Genomic DNA, 19,395 nt, shown 5'->3' on the forward strand with positions numbered 1-19,395 from the left:
AGTGTGTGTGTGTGTGTGCATGTATACATGTGTGTGTGTGTGTTTGTACACTACCGTTTAAAAATTTGGAGTCACTTAGAAATGTCCTTGTTTTCATCATTCATGTTGTATATGACTATTGTAGAAAGACATGGCTGATCTTTAATGTAATATCTACATAAGTATACAGATGCCCATTATCAGCAACCATTCATCCAATGTTCCAAAAGCACATTGTTTACTAATCTGATATCATTTTAAAAAGCTAACTGTATAAAAAGTAAAGAAAAATCCGCACCCTCAAGTCTTTGCAAACAAGTTTTTTACTCTATGTGCAAGTTTTCGGTCAGATGATCTTCAGTAGTTTTTACTCTGCCTGAAGAAGGTCATCTGACCGAAAGCTTGCACATAGAGTAAAAAACTTGTTTGCAAAGACTTGAGTGTGCGGATTTTTCTTTACTTTTTATTGAGTTACTTGTTAATCCAGCACTTCAACAGATGAGCGGTGATATTTTTGACCTTTTTACCAAAAAGCTAACTGTGAAAACATTGGCAAACCCTTTTGCAAAATTATGTAATCACATAATGTAATCTGAAAACTGCTGCCCTGATTAAAAAAACAATGCAACTGATCTCAGCTGGTATTCTGTTTATAATGGAGTGGAATGGACATTTCTAAGTGACCCCAAACTTTTGAGCGGTAGTGTAAGTGTGCGTGTGTGCGTGCATGCGTGTGCATGTGTGTGTGTGTTTGTGTGCGTGCATGCGTGTGCATGTGTGTGTTTTTGTGTGCGTGTGTGTGTTTGTGTGCGTGCGTGTGTGTGTGTGGAGTTGGGGGCGGCTTGAGGCCAACACCTCTTACATGAGAGATGAGGGGAATTAGGGCTGAGCTGGGCTCTGGTGCTGTGCTTAAGGAGGGAACCATCTGCAGAGCGATTAGAGTCCAGCGTCAACCCAGAGCAGCCCACACCAGACCAGCGGATTAAGGGGAGTGGGTAGGGGTGGAGTGTGTGTGTGTGTGGGGGGGGGGGGGGGGGTAGGGGTGGAGTGTGTGTGTGTGTGGGGGGGGGGGGGGGGGTAGGGGTGGAGTGTGTGTGTGCGTGTGTGTGTGTGTGTGTGGGGGGGGGGGTGGGGTTGGTGGGGAGGGGGTGGAGTGTGTGTGTGTGTGTGTGTGAGGGGTGGGGTGGGGGGATGGCACGGAGGGTGTAGACACTAGTATATGCGATTACAGCCTGGTGGGTGCCACAGCAGAGACTAGTGTGTGATATGTACAGAGGCACCCTAGAGCAGCGGTCCCCAACCACCGGGCCGCGGGACATTCCTAACCGGGCCGTAGCCTACGACATGAGTTTTAAAAAAAAAGGAATGCAAACTAAACTCAATTTAATTCGCAATAATGTCACGTTTTTACATGGCATAGGCCTATATGCAGTTGTTTGATTGCACGCATGTTTGCATTTTGCAAGGTCTATTTTCTTACGTCTGTCTGTCCCGCCTTCAACACTTTTACATATTGCCTTCAGCGCTGCGCAGCCTCAGGTCAGCTCACTTTACTTGATCAGTTCTTGGCGAACGGTAGTGTCACACGAAGTTAGCTAAACTGCTAGAATGAGCAACAAAAAACAAGCATCTTTAGCAGGTCACTGGCCAGAGTGTTTGAGTTGCGAGAGCCGCTGCAGAGATTTCTTACAGAAAAAAAGTCACCGTTAGCTGCACATTTTAGTGATGAGGACTGGGTGTCAAAACTTGCTTACCTGTGTGACATATTCGGGTTGCTTAATGACCTCAACCTATCACTCCAGGGGAGAATGACGACTGTCTTTAAACTGGCAGATAAAGTCGCTGCATTTAAAGCCAAGCTTGATTTGTGGGGACGAGTGGACCGGGGTGTATTTGATATGTTCCAAACAGTAGTGGGGGTTTTGGGAGAGACTGAGGCAGGGCCCTTTCTCTCGCAGCTGGTGCGCGATCACCTTGTTGCGCTTTCAAATGAGTTTGAGCGTTACTTCCCATCCTCCAAAGATCCACGGCAAACCAATGAGTGGGTCCGCAACCCATTTGTCAATATCCCGAATAGTCCTAACTTGTCAGCGCAGGAGGAAGAGTAGTTGATCGAAATTGCAAATGACGGTGGTCTTAAGAGTGTGTATGAGGAAACCTCTCTGGCGGGTTTTTGGATCAAAACCAAAGCAGAATATCCCGAGATAGCCGTAAAAGCGCTGAAAACGTTGCTACCATTTCCCACCACGTAGGCCTATCTATGCGAGGCCGGGTTTTCGGCAATGACTGCAACTAAGACCAAATTGCGCAATCGACTGGACATTTCAAACACACTGAGGGTGTCACTGTCTTCCATCACCCCCAGATGGAACCTTTTTGTTGCAGGGAAACAAGCACAGGGCTCGCACTGATTATATATTCGTTTAGTTTCCATGTTTTGTTCCCATATTTTGTTAAACGTGTTCACACTTATAGATGTAGCTTCAAGTTGTTCAATATTCATAGTTCATATTGTTCAATTTTCACTTCTTCAAGTTCACGTTTTTCACATGTTTAAGAGATCGTTACCTTCACTGTTCATACATAACTGAAGCTAGTTCTTTTCAAGTAATGCATGCACAACACATATGGAACATGGAACCCCCGAACCCCCCCCCCCCCCGGTCCGGGAAAAAAAATGGGAATCATAAAAGGCTGGGGACCCCTGCTCTAGAGGATACTCACACACACACACACACACACGATCACAAACACACACACACACACACATACACGATCACAAACACACGATCACAAACACACACACACGATCACAAACACACATACAAACACACGCACACACATGATCACAAACACACATACACACACACACACACACGATCACAAACACACATACACACACACACACACACACACACACGATCACAAACACGCATACACACACACACACACACAAAACACATACATGCACACACACACACACACACACACACACAAACAAATTTCCATTTTCATTTAAAAAGTAACATTACATGTGATTAATATGTATTTTCAACATTGTGGTGGTTACTACATGTGTATTAATTAACTGTTATTGTTTCATCAATCATTTGCTGTTCCCCAATCAATCAACCAATCAATCAATCAATCAATCAATCAAAGACAGGCAAGTTTGCCAGACCCACATTGGGTTACAGTAAATCTGCACGAGTTACATGAAAAACACTGCCCTGCTCCTACTGTAGTATCAACACTGCCCTGCTCCTACTGTAGTATCAACACTGCCCTGCTCCTACTGTAGTATAAACACTGCCCTGCTCCTACTGTAGTATCAACACTGCCCTGCTCCTACTGTAGTATAAACACTGCCCTGCTCCTACTGTAGTATCAACACTGCCCTGCTCCTACTGTAGTATAAACACTGCCCTGCTCCTACTGTAGTATCAACACTGCCCTGCTCCTACTGTAGTATCAACACTGCCCTGCTCCTACTGTAGTATAAACACTGCCCTGCTCCTACTGTAGTATCAACACTGCCCTGCTCCTACTGTAGTATCAAACTCAAGTGACTTATTCTCACCTTACCTGTGGAAGCTCTCATTTGCTTTGGCACTTGCTCTCTCTCTCTCTCTCTCTCTCTCACACACACACACACACACACACACACACTTACTCACTCACTCAACAATGTAGACATAGCCTCTGTCTCACACACAGACACACACACACACACACACACACACACACACACACACACACAGGTACTAAAGACAGCAGGACAGCTGTAAACGTACTGAGCTGTGGGTGCAGCCGGTGTTTGGGCACTGCTCCAGGGTCCTAGTCTGACGATAAATGTTTATTTTTATTTATTTAAATCATAAATCAACATAACTCAGCACAACCCAGAACAATAATAAATATAACGTCATTACAAGCAGCCATCCAGATGAGCTCAGAAGGTTGCTCCTCAAGATCAGGATATCATTACATGGAGGATATATCACTTCTAACATGACAAACATCATCTTAACACATCATAGCTTTTAACATGACAAACATCATCTTAACTCATAGCTTCTAACATGAAAAAAATCATCTTAACACATCATAGCTTTTAACATGACAAACATCATCTTAACACATCATAGCTTCTAACATGACAAACATCATCTTAACACATCATAGCTTTTTTACTTCAACTAAAAGTTAGCTAAATATTTCCTCGTCAATGTAAGTTAACACAGTTTATGAAAACTAAACTCAGAAAGTAAAACCTGGCTCATATACTGTATATATATATAACATCAACTATGACTGCAATCTATCCATATCTGTTTTTACATTACATTACATTTGGCTGACGCATTTTTAACCAAAGCTTTTTGTTTTCTTAGCCTATATACAATATTGTAACACGTATGCATTAAATGTGTTTTGTTTTGTAAAAAAACAACTTTCAAACGCAACAAGTCGAACAGCAGCACAAACTTTCAAACACAACAGTAATTGAACAGCAGCACGGAAACACTAACTTTCAGATCAAACACAACAGTAGTTGAACAGCAGCACCGAAACACAACTTTTAATGTTCAATGCTCTCCGTGCCTGTTGTTTGTAAACACTGATGCACTTATTTAGCATTGGACTGCAAAAGAAAAGCCATCTGGTAGTCTGACCAGCAGAGACCAGAGCTTGGGCTGAGCAGCAGATGTTTATTGTAGATTGTGTGTTGTTGTGGAGTGTGTTGTTGTGGAGTGTGTTGTGGAGTGTGTTGTGTGTTGTTTGAGTGTGTTGTGTGTTGTTGTGGAGTGTGTTGTTGTGGAGTGTGTTGTAGAGTGTGTTGTGTTGTGTGTTGTTGTGGAGTGTGTTGTGGAGTGTGTTGTTGTGGAGTGTGTTGTTTGAGTGTGTTGTGTGTTGTTGTGGAGTGTGTTGTGGAGTGTGTTGGATGCACTCAACTCTGGAACTTTCATTTGTGCTTCATAAAATACAAATGTGATGTTAATGTTATTGGTCTGGAACTGGTTTATCTTCACTGCTTGTTTTGAAATGATGTGAAGTACAGTAGGCGGCTAGTCTCATCATCATGTTGCTGTGTGTATCATCAGATTAACATCATATAATAGCCTACTGTGCATGTAAGCTAAATATGATGCTGCACGCTGCATGCGTTTTTTACCAAATGATGTAATTTGAAGCGTAAATGGCTTTGCTATGTAGCAAAGTAAACAGAGTTATTATGAGAGTATTTCCCTGGCTTATTTTGTAATCATAATTATCTAAATTAATTTGGCCCGATGTCAGCTTTAAGCGTTGGCTCATCATTTCATCCTTTCATTACATCATTTCACTGCCTCTAAAACTGTTCTTGGGTCTTCTCACCATAAGTATATAATTAAATTGTAATACATTTGGCAGCTTCTGACAAATTTAAAATTGAGAAAAAAAACATAAACTCACTATACATGAAAACACATATATTTGTCTGTATTCAGTAGAATGTTGCTATATTGTTGATTTTGTGTAGAAAATTGTGATGATAAACTTTTTAAAAAGTAAGAGAAATAGGTATAATTGAGGTAGCAACATAGAGGTTTATTATTGCAAGCATATAGGCCTATATTTAGTCTAAAATTGGCATGGTTTTTTGTTTTCTGTTTTGTTGTTTTGAGTTTTCTGATTAAATTAGTCAGGCTAAATTAGCACAGCCGCCTCAAGGTTGAGTGGATTCAGTTTTAAACAGAGAGTGTTTCAAATATGTTCTCTGAGTGCTAAAGGCTAAATTAACTTAAAACAATCCTCAGGTTGTTTTGCATGGATCTTAGCTCTGAGTAAGAACGTTCTCATTCTGCCTTTCAAGCACTTGGCTAAATTAGCATGTTAAAGCTTTCAGTTTGCATTGTGTGAATTCAGGTATGAATAAGAAAGTCTCAATCAAGTTCTCTGTGCTCTTGATTCAATGAGTGTATCAGCTTGTTCTTGGCTTGATTTTGTGTTGATTCAGTTCTCAATTAGAAAGCTTCCATACTGTGGCCTACTCCCACTGGCTGCAGGCTAAATAAGCACGTAGCAGGTTTCTACTCCCACTGACTGCAGACTAAATTAGCACATAGCGGGTTTCTACTCCCACTGACTGCAGGCTAAATTAGCACGTGGCGGGTTTCTACTCCCACTGACTGCAGGCTAAATAAGCACGTAGCAGGTTTCTACTCTCACTGACTGCAGGCTAAATTAGCACGTGGCGCTTTTCTACTTTCACTGACTGCAGGCTAAATTAGCATGTAGCGGGTTTCTGTGCCCTGGTCTGGTTGGCCAGTGGTGGACCTGCTCAATGGCGCTCCGTGCCACTCTGTGCCCAGCGGCTGTTTTCGGAGCATGGCCCCTCAGTGTGACGCTAATCCCGGGTCAGTTCGGTGCGTCCGCTCCAGTGCTGGTGCCCAGGTCCGGGCCCGGGCCCAGATCTCCCATAAGACCAATCTCCCCCACCATCTGGGCTGCAGAATGGCACGGACTGCAGACAGCTGTTGGCCAGCTTTGGCCTCTCCTGGCTCTGAGCACTGGGGTGAATCTTAGCGCAGTGACACAGACTTAGCACTGACATCCTCTTGGCCGAGAGCTCAATCCACACAGATTCCTAAAGTCTCTGAGGACGAACAGCCCCACTCATATATTACATTACATTACATTACATTTGGCTGACGCTTTTTTAACCAAAGCGACTAACAACATGGTAAACAGTAAGTTTTAGAACAATTCTCACAATTTTAGGACAGTTTAAAAAAAACACATTAGAGTACAGTAAGAATAAGTGCGTCGGTGAGTGCTGTATTTTAACAGTTACTTGTCTATCTGATTTCTGACTTGTCAGTTTAACGGCTGGTGAGTGCTAGGATCAGTAAGACTTGTTGTAAGTGTTGCTATGAGAGTAGTCTTCAGGAGTTTTTTGAAAGTGGAAAAGGATGTCCCTGCTCTTGTATGAACTGGCAGTGTGTTCCACCAACGAGGAACAACAGATGAGAAAAGTTTGGATTGGCTTGAGCGTACCGGTGGTAGAGCTAGACGTCGTTCGTCAGAGGAGCGCAGCGGTCTGGAGGTAGTGTAAGTCTGTATGAGGGCATTCAAGTAGGTGGGAGCAGAACCGGAGACTACTTTGTAGGCAAGCATATGTGAGCATATATGAGATGATTATGATGTGTACAATCATAACAATCAGTTTAAATATGCATGTAAATTACAGATAATGTAAAGACAAAACATATTTTTTTCTCAATTTTCAAGAATTGACCTATAAGAGGTGAATTACAAAAAACAATTCTGTATTAATTCCTCTATAGTCAGCTCTTTATACAGACACTTATACTACAAGCTAGGTTTGTGAAATGGGATGGGGCATGCGATGACATTTTCAAGAACTGACCTATAAAGGGTGAGTATCAGAAAAATGATATTTTCATGAATGATGTCATGATATGTTAAGAATATATAAAATAATATTAGTAAGTAAAAGAGAGAGTTGCTTTCATATTTATAAATTAGATAAAAGACACAGCGTAAGGCCACTGCTGTCCAAAAGGGACGAATAGCGAACAGTTCTATGGGCGAAACCGCTGAGGAACACCTAGCATTGTAGTCCTTAAAGAGTTCATATGCAAATAGAACCGCTGAGGAACACCTAGCATTGTAGTCCTTAAAGAGTTCATATGCAAATAGAACCTTTCTCTATGGTCCAAAGTTAACACCATTTTTCCGAGAAAAGCATCACAATGATGTAATGAGAGACAGAAAGAGAAAGGGAGAGACATAGACAGAGAGAGAGAGAGGAAATGCTGTATAAATGTCCAAAAATATAATCAGATTGAGATCAATCTCTGCACTAAGTTTTACGGTGTCCCTCAGATTTAGTGCTGGAGGTCAGAATCCTTGTTATTTGCTATTGGCGTACACACACACACAGACACACACACACACACTTGGATTTATTGAGTTTGGGTCTGGCTGTTTGGAGGAGCATGACTGGAATAATTATGGAAGTGACGATGTGCTATGCTGAACCAGGAGGCCAATTAGAGCCGTAAATCTGCCCTGATTAATTAATAGAGAGGAGAGAAGATCAGAGAGACTTGACTCAACACGTTTTTCCTTTTTTTTTCCTAGCAAGTTCTTGAGCTCTCGTAAAAAAAGGCGAGAAGTGTGCTTATATAGTTGTCCATGAATCACACAAACCCGGCGCACGGAGCCTTATTTCTGTTCAACTCTCCATTTATCTCTGGCTGTTTTTGATGTGTCTTGGCACTTTGACAACACAATCTCCCCACCAGATAATCGTTGGCTATGAGGACATCGGCGCAACACAGAGGCTCTGTTGGAACAGACTCCGCAGGACTGAGTGCGGTAACCTCCGACTGGGTACCTCCCTGAGATGCCATCCGGAGGCTTTTGAGGAAATCTTACTCATAGCAGCAGACTGCAGATCATCTTAACATACCCCATGAGAGGATTAGCAGGACTGACGCCATGTGTGTGCACGCACGGGGGGGCTCCACAAGAGAGAGAAGATTCTGTCTGGAACAAGTGCACTTATCTTTAGATATGGTCTGCCTTCTGGAACAAGTGCACTTATCTTTATATATGGTCTGCCTTCTGAAACAAGTGCACTTATCTTTAGATATGGTCTGCCTTTTAAATGAGCCGATGAAGAGCCACCTGGCAACAAGAGGCAACAGAATGACGCTCAATGGCTGGAGTCAGCCTGACAGTGTGATGATAGGATCATATGAATGAGCTCAATTTACAAAGACACATTGCAAAATACTAGCAAGGAACGCCATGGGTTAGATCATGTAATATACATTATAATATACATTTTGATACACAAACATTTTATTAGGGCACTGGATTTTGTGTGAATATAAATATACTAATGAACAACATATGCTTTCAATAAAAAAAAATATTTTGCAGTGGCAGAGTGCCTCCAGCTTTAGCATAATAGCATCAGACGGCACCATTAGATGCAGAGATGGCAGGTCGTCCCAATTCACCCCTTGGAATCTCCATGAAGTGCAGTCCAAGCCCTTGTAAATCTACAGATGCAGTGTTATAAACCTGACTGAATGGAGATTATACGCGGGGGCCCGAACTGTGACCCGCATGCATTTGTCCAGCGCCGTGAAAATGGCGACTCCTCCCGCGGCCCGCCTCATCGATCGACGCGTCCACCAGCCAGAGGTGTCCAGCGAGCCTCTGCCTGATTAATGGCCGAGGATTGATTTGTATTTAATTAACAATTTGGAGGACCCGTTCTCAAACTCTCTTATTTCCCTGCCTCGCAAAAGGCACCCTGGGAGCGCGGGCTCATGGGTAATTTATAGCCTGATCAATATGTCCTGGCCTAACATCCATAGGCTGAAATAAGGAGGCTGAAGCTGCTGTCAGACCTCTTACAGCACAGGCAGGCTGAATGACGGGAAGGAGGGAGAGAGAGGGAGAGAGAGAGAGAGAGGGAGGCAGAGGGAGGGAGAGGGAGGGAGCGTGGGAGAGAGAAGGAGAGAGAAGACAGAAAGGCAGAAAAGAGCACATGCAGGTGAATGACAAGAAGCAGAGGACAGAGAGAGGGAGAGGGAATGAGAGAGAAAAGGAGCGAGAGAGACAGAGAGAGAGGGAGAGACAGGGGGAGGGAGAGAGAGAGAGGATGAGAGAGAGAGAGAAGACAGAAACACAGAAAAGATGAATGAGTCAGAGGTTGGGGATTATTGCTAATCTGGACGACACGCTTGCCCCCTGTGCACACTGGAGGCCCAGCTGTGCTGTGAGCTGCACAAGAGGGTTGTCAGTGAGCTGGTCAGTAATGGCTTTGTGGAAGTCGTGCTAGTCTCATGGTTGTCAGTGAGCTGGTCAGTAATGGCTTTGTGGAAGTCGTGCTAGTCTCATGGTTGTCAGTGAGCTGGTCAGTATTGGTCTGATGGAAGTCGATGCTAGTCTGATGGTTGTCAGTGAGCTGGTCAGTATTGGTCTGATGGAAGTCGATGCTAGTCTCATGGTTGTCAGTGAGCTGGTCAGTAATGGCTTTGTGGAAGTCAAGCTAGTCTCATGGTTGTCAGTGAGCTGGTCAGTAATGGCTTTGTGGAAGTCGTGCTAGTATCATGGTTGTCAGTGAGCTGGTCAGTAATGGCTTTGTGGAAGTTGAGCTAGTCTCATGGTTGTCAGTGAGCTGGTCAGTAATGGCTTTGTGGAAGTTGTGCTAGTCTCATGGTTGTCAGTGAGCTGGTCAGTATTGGTCTGATGGAAGTCGGTGCTAGTCTCATGGTTGTCAGTGAGCTGGTCAGTATTAGCCTGATGGAAGTCGATGCTAGTCTCATGGTTGTCAGTGAGCTGTTCAGTAATCGATTTTCTGTTTAGCAAAGTGTTTTCATAATTCAGCAGTTTTTTTTTGGGGGGGGGGGGGGGGTGTCACACTGTCTATTGCTGCTTTGCCAGATTTATAAAGTGAATTTATTTAAAGCTCTCTGTTTATAAAATGCTCAGCACTTTCTTTTTAAAGAAGTCTTTGAATAATTCATTTGATTTTAGACTGGGGTGTTTTTCCCACATTGGAGATAAAACAGTATAGTTTCAAGTGTTTGCAAATAAGAGTCAGGGCACATGATAGACACACTGCCTTTACTGGAAGGAAACTGTCCAGTCGATTCACTAATAAGTGTAATCAGTTCAGTCTCTTAATACTTGCATTCATATGATATTCATATTCAGTCATAATCTGCACTGTTGTAAAACAGCCTTTAGAGGGCAGTATAGAGTCTTGTCTGGAGGCCTGTGGCATTGGTCACCTGTGGGGCGGATTGGGCTAAAAAATGATGTTTTCTGGCTAATGTAGAGTTGTGTATGTGTAGCACGCAAGAAAGGCCTGGTGCGTTGTGGGAGTTTAAACGGCTGTGTAGCACGCAAGAAAGGCCTGGTGCGTTGTGGGAGTTTAAACGGCTGTTTAGCACGCAAACTTAAGAAAGGCCTGGTGCGTTGTGGGAGTTTAAACGGCGGTTTGTCCTTTACTCAGGTGAAGAGCAGAAGAGGAGGCGGCTGAGCTCATGGCTCATAGAGGGATCCGTCTGAAGGTGAAGATGATGAGATATTATAAGATATGTGAGTCTTATAGGCCTTTTATACACACACACACACACACACACACACACACACACTCTGTTTCTCACCTCAGGATCAGCTGAGACTGCCCTGGGTGCTGATGTGGCCTTCAGAGAGGGAGCAGGCAGGCAGGCAGGCGCGTGTGTGTGTGTGTGTGTGTGTGTGTGGGATGCTACTGCGCCTTTTATGGCACTCCCATAAAAATGCTTTATAACGGAACTTGTAATGCAGCACATTAAGGTTGCTGTTGTTGTTTCTTGCAAGGTCATTTCATCAGCTCTCCTCCCCTCTCTCTCTTTACTCTCTCTCTTATAACTCTCTCTATCTCTCTATCTGTTTCTGTCTCTCTCAGGGCTAAAGCTGCTGCTGTCTATCTCTCCATCTCTCTTTCCCTGTCCTCTTCTCTTCTCTCCTCTTCTCTTCTCTTCTCTTCTCTTCTCTTCTCTTCTCTTCTCTTCTCTTCTCTTCTCTTCTCTTCTCTTCTCTCCTCTCCTCTTCTCTTCTCTTCTCTTCTTATGTTTGTTTAAGTGCGTTTCAGGCCCAATCTGGTGCTGCAGACGGTGAGCCCTTTCTGTCCTGGTCTGGTCTGGTCTGCCCCAGTTTGACTTCACCAGGTTGTATTCAATGTCTGTCTCTCTGCTTGTGCGTGTGTGTGTGTTTATGGTCTTGCTGGTGTTCTTAGAGGATGTCTGCCGAAGATGTGTCTTTATGTGTGCATACCTAACGCACACCCCCTCCCACCATTAATGCACACACACACACACACACACACACACACAGACACACACACAGACACACACACACACACATCCTTTAACAGTGTGTCTCTGCCTCGCTGTAGCAGGTCTTCATGTAGTACCTTTTTATTTTTAGGTTCATAAATCAGTATCCCCCCCCCCACACACACACACACACTCCCACCCCCCTCCCCTGTGCATCTTGATACTTTTATTATTCCTCTCTTCAAATTGGAGTCCTGCAGCTTCCCCCATAATCTAGTCAGTCCGCCCCTCCCCCCCTCTCGCTAGTAATAAAAGAAATGCATAATCCAGTGTTTAAAAATATGAGATTTGCTTGTTGAAATCCCCAAGCGCCTGTTGGATTATGTGTGGCCTGCAGGATAGAGTCTTGCACCCCCTCCCCCACCCCCGACCCCTTGACTCTTGGACCGACGTGGCCGTGGACAGGAACACGAGGATGGGAAGTTACGTGGCGGAAGCCCTGGAGGCTCCAGGCTTACACGTTTACACATGGCTCATTCACAAAACGCCTCGCGCAGCGCAGCTGGACGTCTCTCTCACAGCTTGTCACTGTGCCACAGCTGTGGGACGAACACAGCGCTCGGAGCTATGGGCCAGCCATGTCCTGGCCACGTACAGGTCCAGCGATGTCCTGACCACGTACAGGTCCAGCGGCATCCTGACCGTGTACAGGTCCAAGGGGCCCAGTTCGGTTCTGACCAGCAAACGTTTCCCGATCCCACCCCTCTCTGACAGAAAGACAAAAACTCAGTGTTCACAATAGCAGTTTAAATAGGACATTTGAAACTCAAAAACTTAGTGTTCACTATAGCAGTTTAACTAGGACATTTGAAACTTTTAACCATTATGTGTTTCTAATGTGTTTCAAAACATAATTGGAGCAATATCAGCAGTTAAGACATGGCTAAAGAGACTACTGGTTTATATGGGCTGTGTGCTAGTTGACGTTTTATGAACCAGAACAGCTTGTCATTGTTGCATGGCAACGGTTGGAACCCAATTCTGCAGAGTCCAAGACGTGTGATTGCAAAAAGATCAAGAGAGTGTGTTCTCATTTTACTAAATCGCGTGCTTGTACTAAATTGAGCGTTCACTTAACTAGAATGTGTGCTCATGTTAGTGAATTGTGGTTTTAATGAATGATAGACAATTATAGACAATCTGACATTCTTGATTTGGTCCGAAAGTGTAAAGCATTCAACAAAGCAAAAAGTGGTTACTTTGAAGTATCTAAGATAAGATATCACATTAGTTTGTTTTTAGTTCTTTCTACATACAACAATTCTTAGTTGATTTTGTCCTTGAATGAAGGAGAAAGGCTCGATGAATGCCTATGTCTGTGCCGAATCATTTCAACAATAGTAAATGCAACTGTATTAGTCATAATACATTTCAGGACTTTTACTTTCGATACTTAACTACATTTGAAGGCAAGTACTTTTGTACTTCCACTCAAGTGGAAATGTAAAAGGAGGCCTTCTACTTTTTGTGGAGTAACATTTGGCCATGTGTATCTCTACTTTCACTCAAGTACAGGATTTGTGTACTTCGTCCACCACTGGCCTATGTAAATTGTTTTCTGACTGCCGATGCTGTTTATTGTCAGTTTGTAAAGTTTAGGCGAAGTAGGAAGAAACGTTCAGAATCCTTGATCAACGTAATTGGTTGGGCTGGACCAATGATTTCTAAGTATAATACTCTTTTGATCCCGTGAGGGAAATTTGGTCTCTGCATTTATCCCATTTATCCCAATCTGTGAATTAGTGAAACACACTCAGGACACAGTGAGGTGAAGCACACACTAATCCCGGTGCAGTGAGCTGCCTGCAACAACAGCAGCGCTCGGGGAGCAGTGAGGGGTTAGGTGCCTTGCTCAAGGGCACTTCAGCCGTGCCTACTTGTCGGGGTTCGAACCGGCAACCCTCCGGTTACAAGTCCGAAGCGCTAACCAGTAGGCCACGGCTGCCCCTTAGATATCAAAGTTAACGCTCTATCCACACCTGGCACCATACACCTGTCAGCATGCACCTGTCACCATGCTAGTGTTGGAAAGGTTTCCCAATCGAGTGTCCAGACTATTCACTAAGTGAATGAGTTTGGTTTTAACCAGGCTAAGATATTATATCCATCCGATGCTATTTGTGTGATGAATTTGAATGGCATTATCTCACACAAATTCAAACAAATATTTTAAAAAGGCAAAAACATGCTCAAAACTCTTTTATAGGATTGTGCTTCTGAATCAAAGTTGGACCTCTGACCAAAGCCAGCGGAATCTGGCTGGTCAGTTGATGTGATGTCATGAGTAGCTGTCCCCTGCTGGACAGATGGCCCGCGCGGTGTCAGACCGTCCTGGGGCTCGTTCCTAGAAAGCGTCGTTTACTAACTTGCATCACAACCTTGGTAGTACGCTCCATCGTTCTTGGATTTAGTGTTTCTAGAAAGGGAAGTTCGAACTCTCAATCGCAAACAAGGACGCAAAGTTTGGTCGTTTCAACTACTGCCCCTAGGCAGTCGCACTTGTGTCGTTCCTTGGTAGTTCCAGTTGGTGTCCGGATCGCCTAACCAAAAATCATAACCGCCTAACCAAAAATTGCGAAGTGGATGTTTATCTCGTGACTCAGTGATTGATCTATCCTGTAGCTTAATTTTGATTAAGACACTGACTCCCCTACTTGGCTCATTCTTACTATTTATGTTAATTCGAGTATTGCCTCGCTTTTAGTGTTATAATCTTCACAGACTCTTACAACAGCAGTGATAAATGGTGTAGTGGCTAAAGCAGATGACTTGTTATCCCAACGTTGTATGTTCGATTTTCTTATGATGTGAAGTTGTCCTCTTGCTTCTCGCTACCTGCAGGTGAACTAGTGTGACACGTAGATTCAATTGTTTTTGACTGATGTCTTGTGCTTATGGTTTCTCGATGTAGATTAACTATATACATAAATATGTATGGTCAAAACCTATTGTTGTGTCTCGTAGGCCTACTCTTACTCAGAGATGAAAAGAAGAGATAGGATGCGAACTCCGGCCGAGCGCGTAGTGCCACGAGACAATTTATAACATTTGCGATACCCAGACATTTGTCCAGGCTATATATTTTTTCCAACATAGATATTTAACACAAATAATGGCACATATTGGCCGGCTTCAGTAAAATGTTTTATATACTTGCAATAGGTTTAGGTTTTTGCAGATGACAATGACAATGCCAGCATTAATCACTCGGTTTAAATTAGAAAAATGTCAACATAGGCCCTGGCAGAGAATTTCTAGAGGGTGGGGTATTACACGTTGCCGCTGTTTCCACCAATGATATCTATCGCTGCATCATCAACAACGTTGTTGGAACTACAGTGTTCGAACGTCGGAGGTAGTGAATTGCGACACAGGTACGATGCTTTCTGGAAACAGGTGTAACTATGTCGTTGTTTGGTCGCAAGTTGCGTCATACCATGGTGGTTGAGCAACGTCGTTGCTAACTTTTCTAGAAACGACCTCCTGCTCGGGCCCGATCCAATCAGCCCAGTCCTATCTGTTCCTCTCTGCTCCGATGCCCTGAATGCGGTCTCTTGTTTTTATTTATTTCTGAGGTGATGTAACCAGTTTGCGTACCTCAGGAGCCTGTCAGAAACGCGTGTGAATCAAAAGGCCGTGATTTATGATCTGAGACACACGAGGAGCCTCAGCCGCCCGCAGCCTCGCAGTCCTCGCTGTCGTCTTCCACCCCCCCCCCCCCCCCCACCAATCGCCCTCGTCCTCCCCCCCCCCCCCCAGTCGCAGCACCAGCACCAGAAGCGGGAGATGCAGCAGACGGCCTGGAGGGGAGGCCTGGAGGTTCGCCTTAATTTACGACTGCCGGGAGACCAGAAGATGGGACAGGCAAACCAGCCCCCCCCCCTCTCTCTTCTCTCTCTTCCCTCTCTCTCTCCCTCCCTCCCCCTCTCTCTTCTTCCCTCTCTCTCTCCCTCTCTCGCTCTGCCACTCTCTCCCTCTTTCTCTTTTTATGGCACCAGCCTCATTCCTCTAATACCCCTGAAATGTAAATCCATATGCACACATGCATCCTGGACAATGCCCTCAATATGAATTTTATGTAAAATGTCCCCATAACTCTGAGACATGATGGAACGTATGACTCCCTGTAATTTCATTACATAAAAAGGTTGTGTGTGTGTTTGCTGGGAAGAGGATGGGAAGGCACTGCTGGTGGTCTTATTAGCACAACCTTGCATATGTGCAGTGTGTGTGTGTGTGTTTTTCATTGAGTGCATGTATGCATATTAAAGTGTATGTGAATGAACATGCATGTTTGTGTGTAGTGTGCGTGTTGTATGTGTGAGTGTATGTTTGTAAGTGTGTGTGTGTGGGTGTGTGTATGTGTGTATGATAGGGGGTCATAGGATCACCACAAATGCAAAGCAGACCAACATATTAGGTAAAAAGGAGAGGCTCTTTGGCCAGTCTGAGTAATCTGCCAGATAACTGTCCAGCCTGAGAACAGCAGGCTTATGCAGGTAGGACAAGTGCACGGAAATGAATGAGAAAAGACAATCACACACACACACACATACACACACACAATCTCCATAATTGTAATATTTTAAGAAAGGCGAAAGGGGCTGTGCATATGCCTCTTGTCTGATCCCCAATCAACCTTAATAAATATGTGGACCACACACACACACATGCACACGCGCACGCACACACACACACACACACACACAATCTCCATAACTGTAATATTTTAAGAAAGGCGAAAGGGGCTGTGCATATGCCTCTTGTCTGATCCCCAATCAACCTTAATAAATATGTGAACCACACACACACACACACTCATGCACACGCACACACATGCACAAACATGCACACATACACACATGCACACGCACACATGCACACACACATGCACAGACATGCACACACATAAGAAAAATGTTTGTCACATTCACTAAGTGAGAAAAAATAAAAATACTTTAATGAAAATGAATCTTAAATTATACTTAATTTATTTTGTATCAAACTCAAATTTTATTAAATTCTGGTATATTATTAAACACACCAATACATGTATTGTTATGTTATGTATGGAAGATGAATATACAAATATATTTGAGCTTTATGGACATGAAAAAAGTGTATGCATTGTTATGTATGACAAAAAGTTTGGGCGATAAAACATACATTTGTTATTACATTTTTATTACATAAAGTTAAAATGAACACTCTTACTGTAAAACAAATGTGTTGTCCCTATCTGGACACAGAGATGTGTTAAAAACAACGCAAGTTGTGTTGTTTTCAACACATTTGTTTTAAGAGTGAAATAAAACAGAATGCATGTAAGGTTAAAATAGATAGATAGATGAATAGAGATAGATAGATAGATAGATAGATAGGTTGCAACCTGGTCTCATTAAGGAAACGTTCCCCTGGGACCGTTTTGGCAAACCCAGCCAAACGTTCCACCAGACATGTTTCTGAGGTGCAAACTAGCCAGAAACCCAGCAGGGGTGCTAAAGAGAGACGTTTAGACGTTGTTTACTACAGTTAGATAGATAGATAGATAGATACTTTATTGATCCCCAGGGGAAATTCAAGGTCTCAGCAGCATACAGACAACACAACACAAGCACATTCTTTAACAGCAGAAAGAGTAATTAAAGTATATAATATAAAAACACAACTAAGCAATAAGGACAGTAGAAGATAAAGCATATGCTAAATATACTAAAATACAAATTATATTAACTAACACTTAATCTAAATCAATTCTAAAAACAGTATCCACATAGTGGTGATTAATCAATCAGAGGCACTTGCAATGACTGAGGCAGGGACTGAGCCTGTGATTCTCTGTGCATAGTAAGGTAAGGTAAGGTGCTCTGTATGAATGAGTGTCATGGTGATAGTGCAATGGTGGTCATGGTGATAGTGCAAATGAGTAAGTCCAGCAGTGCAACAATGCAGAAATAAAGTAAAGTAAAGTCTATATATCTATATATTTAAATATTTTAAGAAAAGGTATAAGTGTGGCCACAGTTCGGCTGTGGCATGGAGGGAGGGGTTATGCATATGTGCTAATGTGCTAATATAGCACGCAAACAGTGAGACAGAAAGACAGTGGTAAAAGTGGCTAGTGGACAGACAGTATCCAAACATGGAGGGGGTGAAGAGGCAGACAGACTATGCAGAGAAGTCTATCTCTCCTCTTCCCTTAAGTGAAGCATCGAACAGTTCAATGGCCCTGGGGACAAATGACTTTCTCAGTCTGTCTGTTGTGCAAGGCAGTGAGTGAAGTCTCCAGCTGATCAGGCTCTTCTGCTTAACAATAGTGCTGTGGAGTGGGTGACACTCATTGTCCAAGATGTTGATCAGTTTGTTCAGGGTCCTTTTGTCAGATAGTGAAGTGATGCACTCCAGTTCAGCTCCCACTACAGAGCCAGCTTTCCTTACCAGCCTGTCAATTCGCCCCGCATCCTGCTTCCCTGCTTCCTCCCCAGCATACTACTGCATAGAAGAGGACGCTGGCAACAACAGACTGGTAGAACATCCTGAGGAGCTTGCTGCACACATTGAAGGACCGCAGCCTCCTCAAGAAGTACAGCCTGCTCTGCCCTTTCTTGTAGAGTGCATCAGTGTTGGCTGACCAGTTGGCTGACCAGTTTATTGTCCAGGTGGAGACCCAGATACTTGTAGGTGCTAACCCCCTCCACATTGACCCCATCAAATGGAAATCCACCACCATCTCCTTGGTCTTTGAAGTGTTAAGTTGGAAATGATTGAGTTTGCACCATTGCAGTTAGGTCTGGTCAAACTAAACTGTAGCTTGCACAAGCTCAGCAGTATTCTTTGGTTACCAAACCAAAGTTTTGGATTAATAGTGCCTATATCTCGCTACGTTTCACAAAATATAAGGGCACAAACCCTGAACTGCCGTCTATGAGTTAGCTGCCACATCTTGGTGGGGTTTTTTTTTCGCGAGCAACCCGGGGGATTTTAGCTCAATTGTCAAAACGCTTGACTTCCGCTCCGAGGTGCAGCTTCTTCGCAAGTTCGAATCCGCCTGTGTGATGAGTCTGGTCTTCGTGCGTTGGGTTGAATTGCACGGCTCAGCCCTGCACACAGCCAGATTCGAACCTGCGTACAGCTGCACCTCGGAGCGGAAGTCGAGCACATAGCGAGATATAGGCACTATTAATCCAAAACTTTGTGTCTTACTGTGTGTTGTGTGTCTGTCCACAATGCTCTCATTGACATGTGTTCTCTATGTTTCTCAAGTATATGAATATGCGTATGCCAATATGAATATGCGTACATACACCAGAAAATGTGTATGTGTGTGTGTGTGTATGCTTGTGAATGTGTGCGTATGCCAGAAGGGCTTTGTGTTTGGCTTTGTACAGGCATGTGTATGCATCTCTATGTGTGAGTGTGTGTGTCTGATTTTATATATATGTGTGTGTATGTGTGTGTGTGTGTGTGCGTGTGTGTGTGTGTGTGTGTGCGTGTGTGTGTG

This window comes from Alosa sapidissima, chromosome 13 (assembly GCF_018492685.1).
Source record: "Alosa sapidissima isolate fAloSap1 chromosome 13, fAloSap1.pri, whole genome shotgun sequence".
Taxonomy (NCBI): Eukaryota; Metazoa; Chordata; class Actinopteri; order Clupeiformes; family Clupeidae; genus Alosa; species Alosa sapidissima.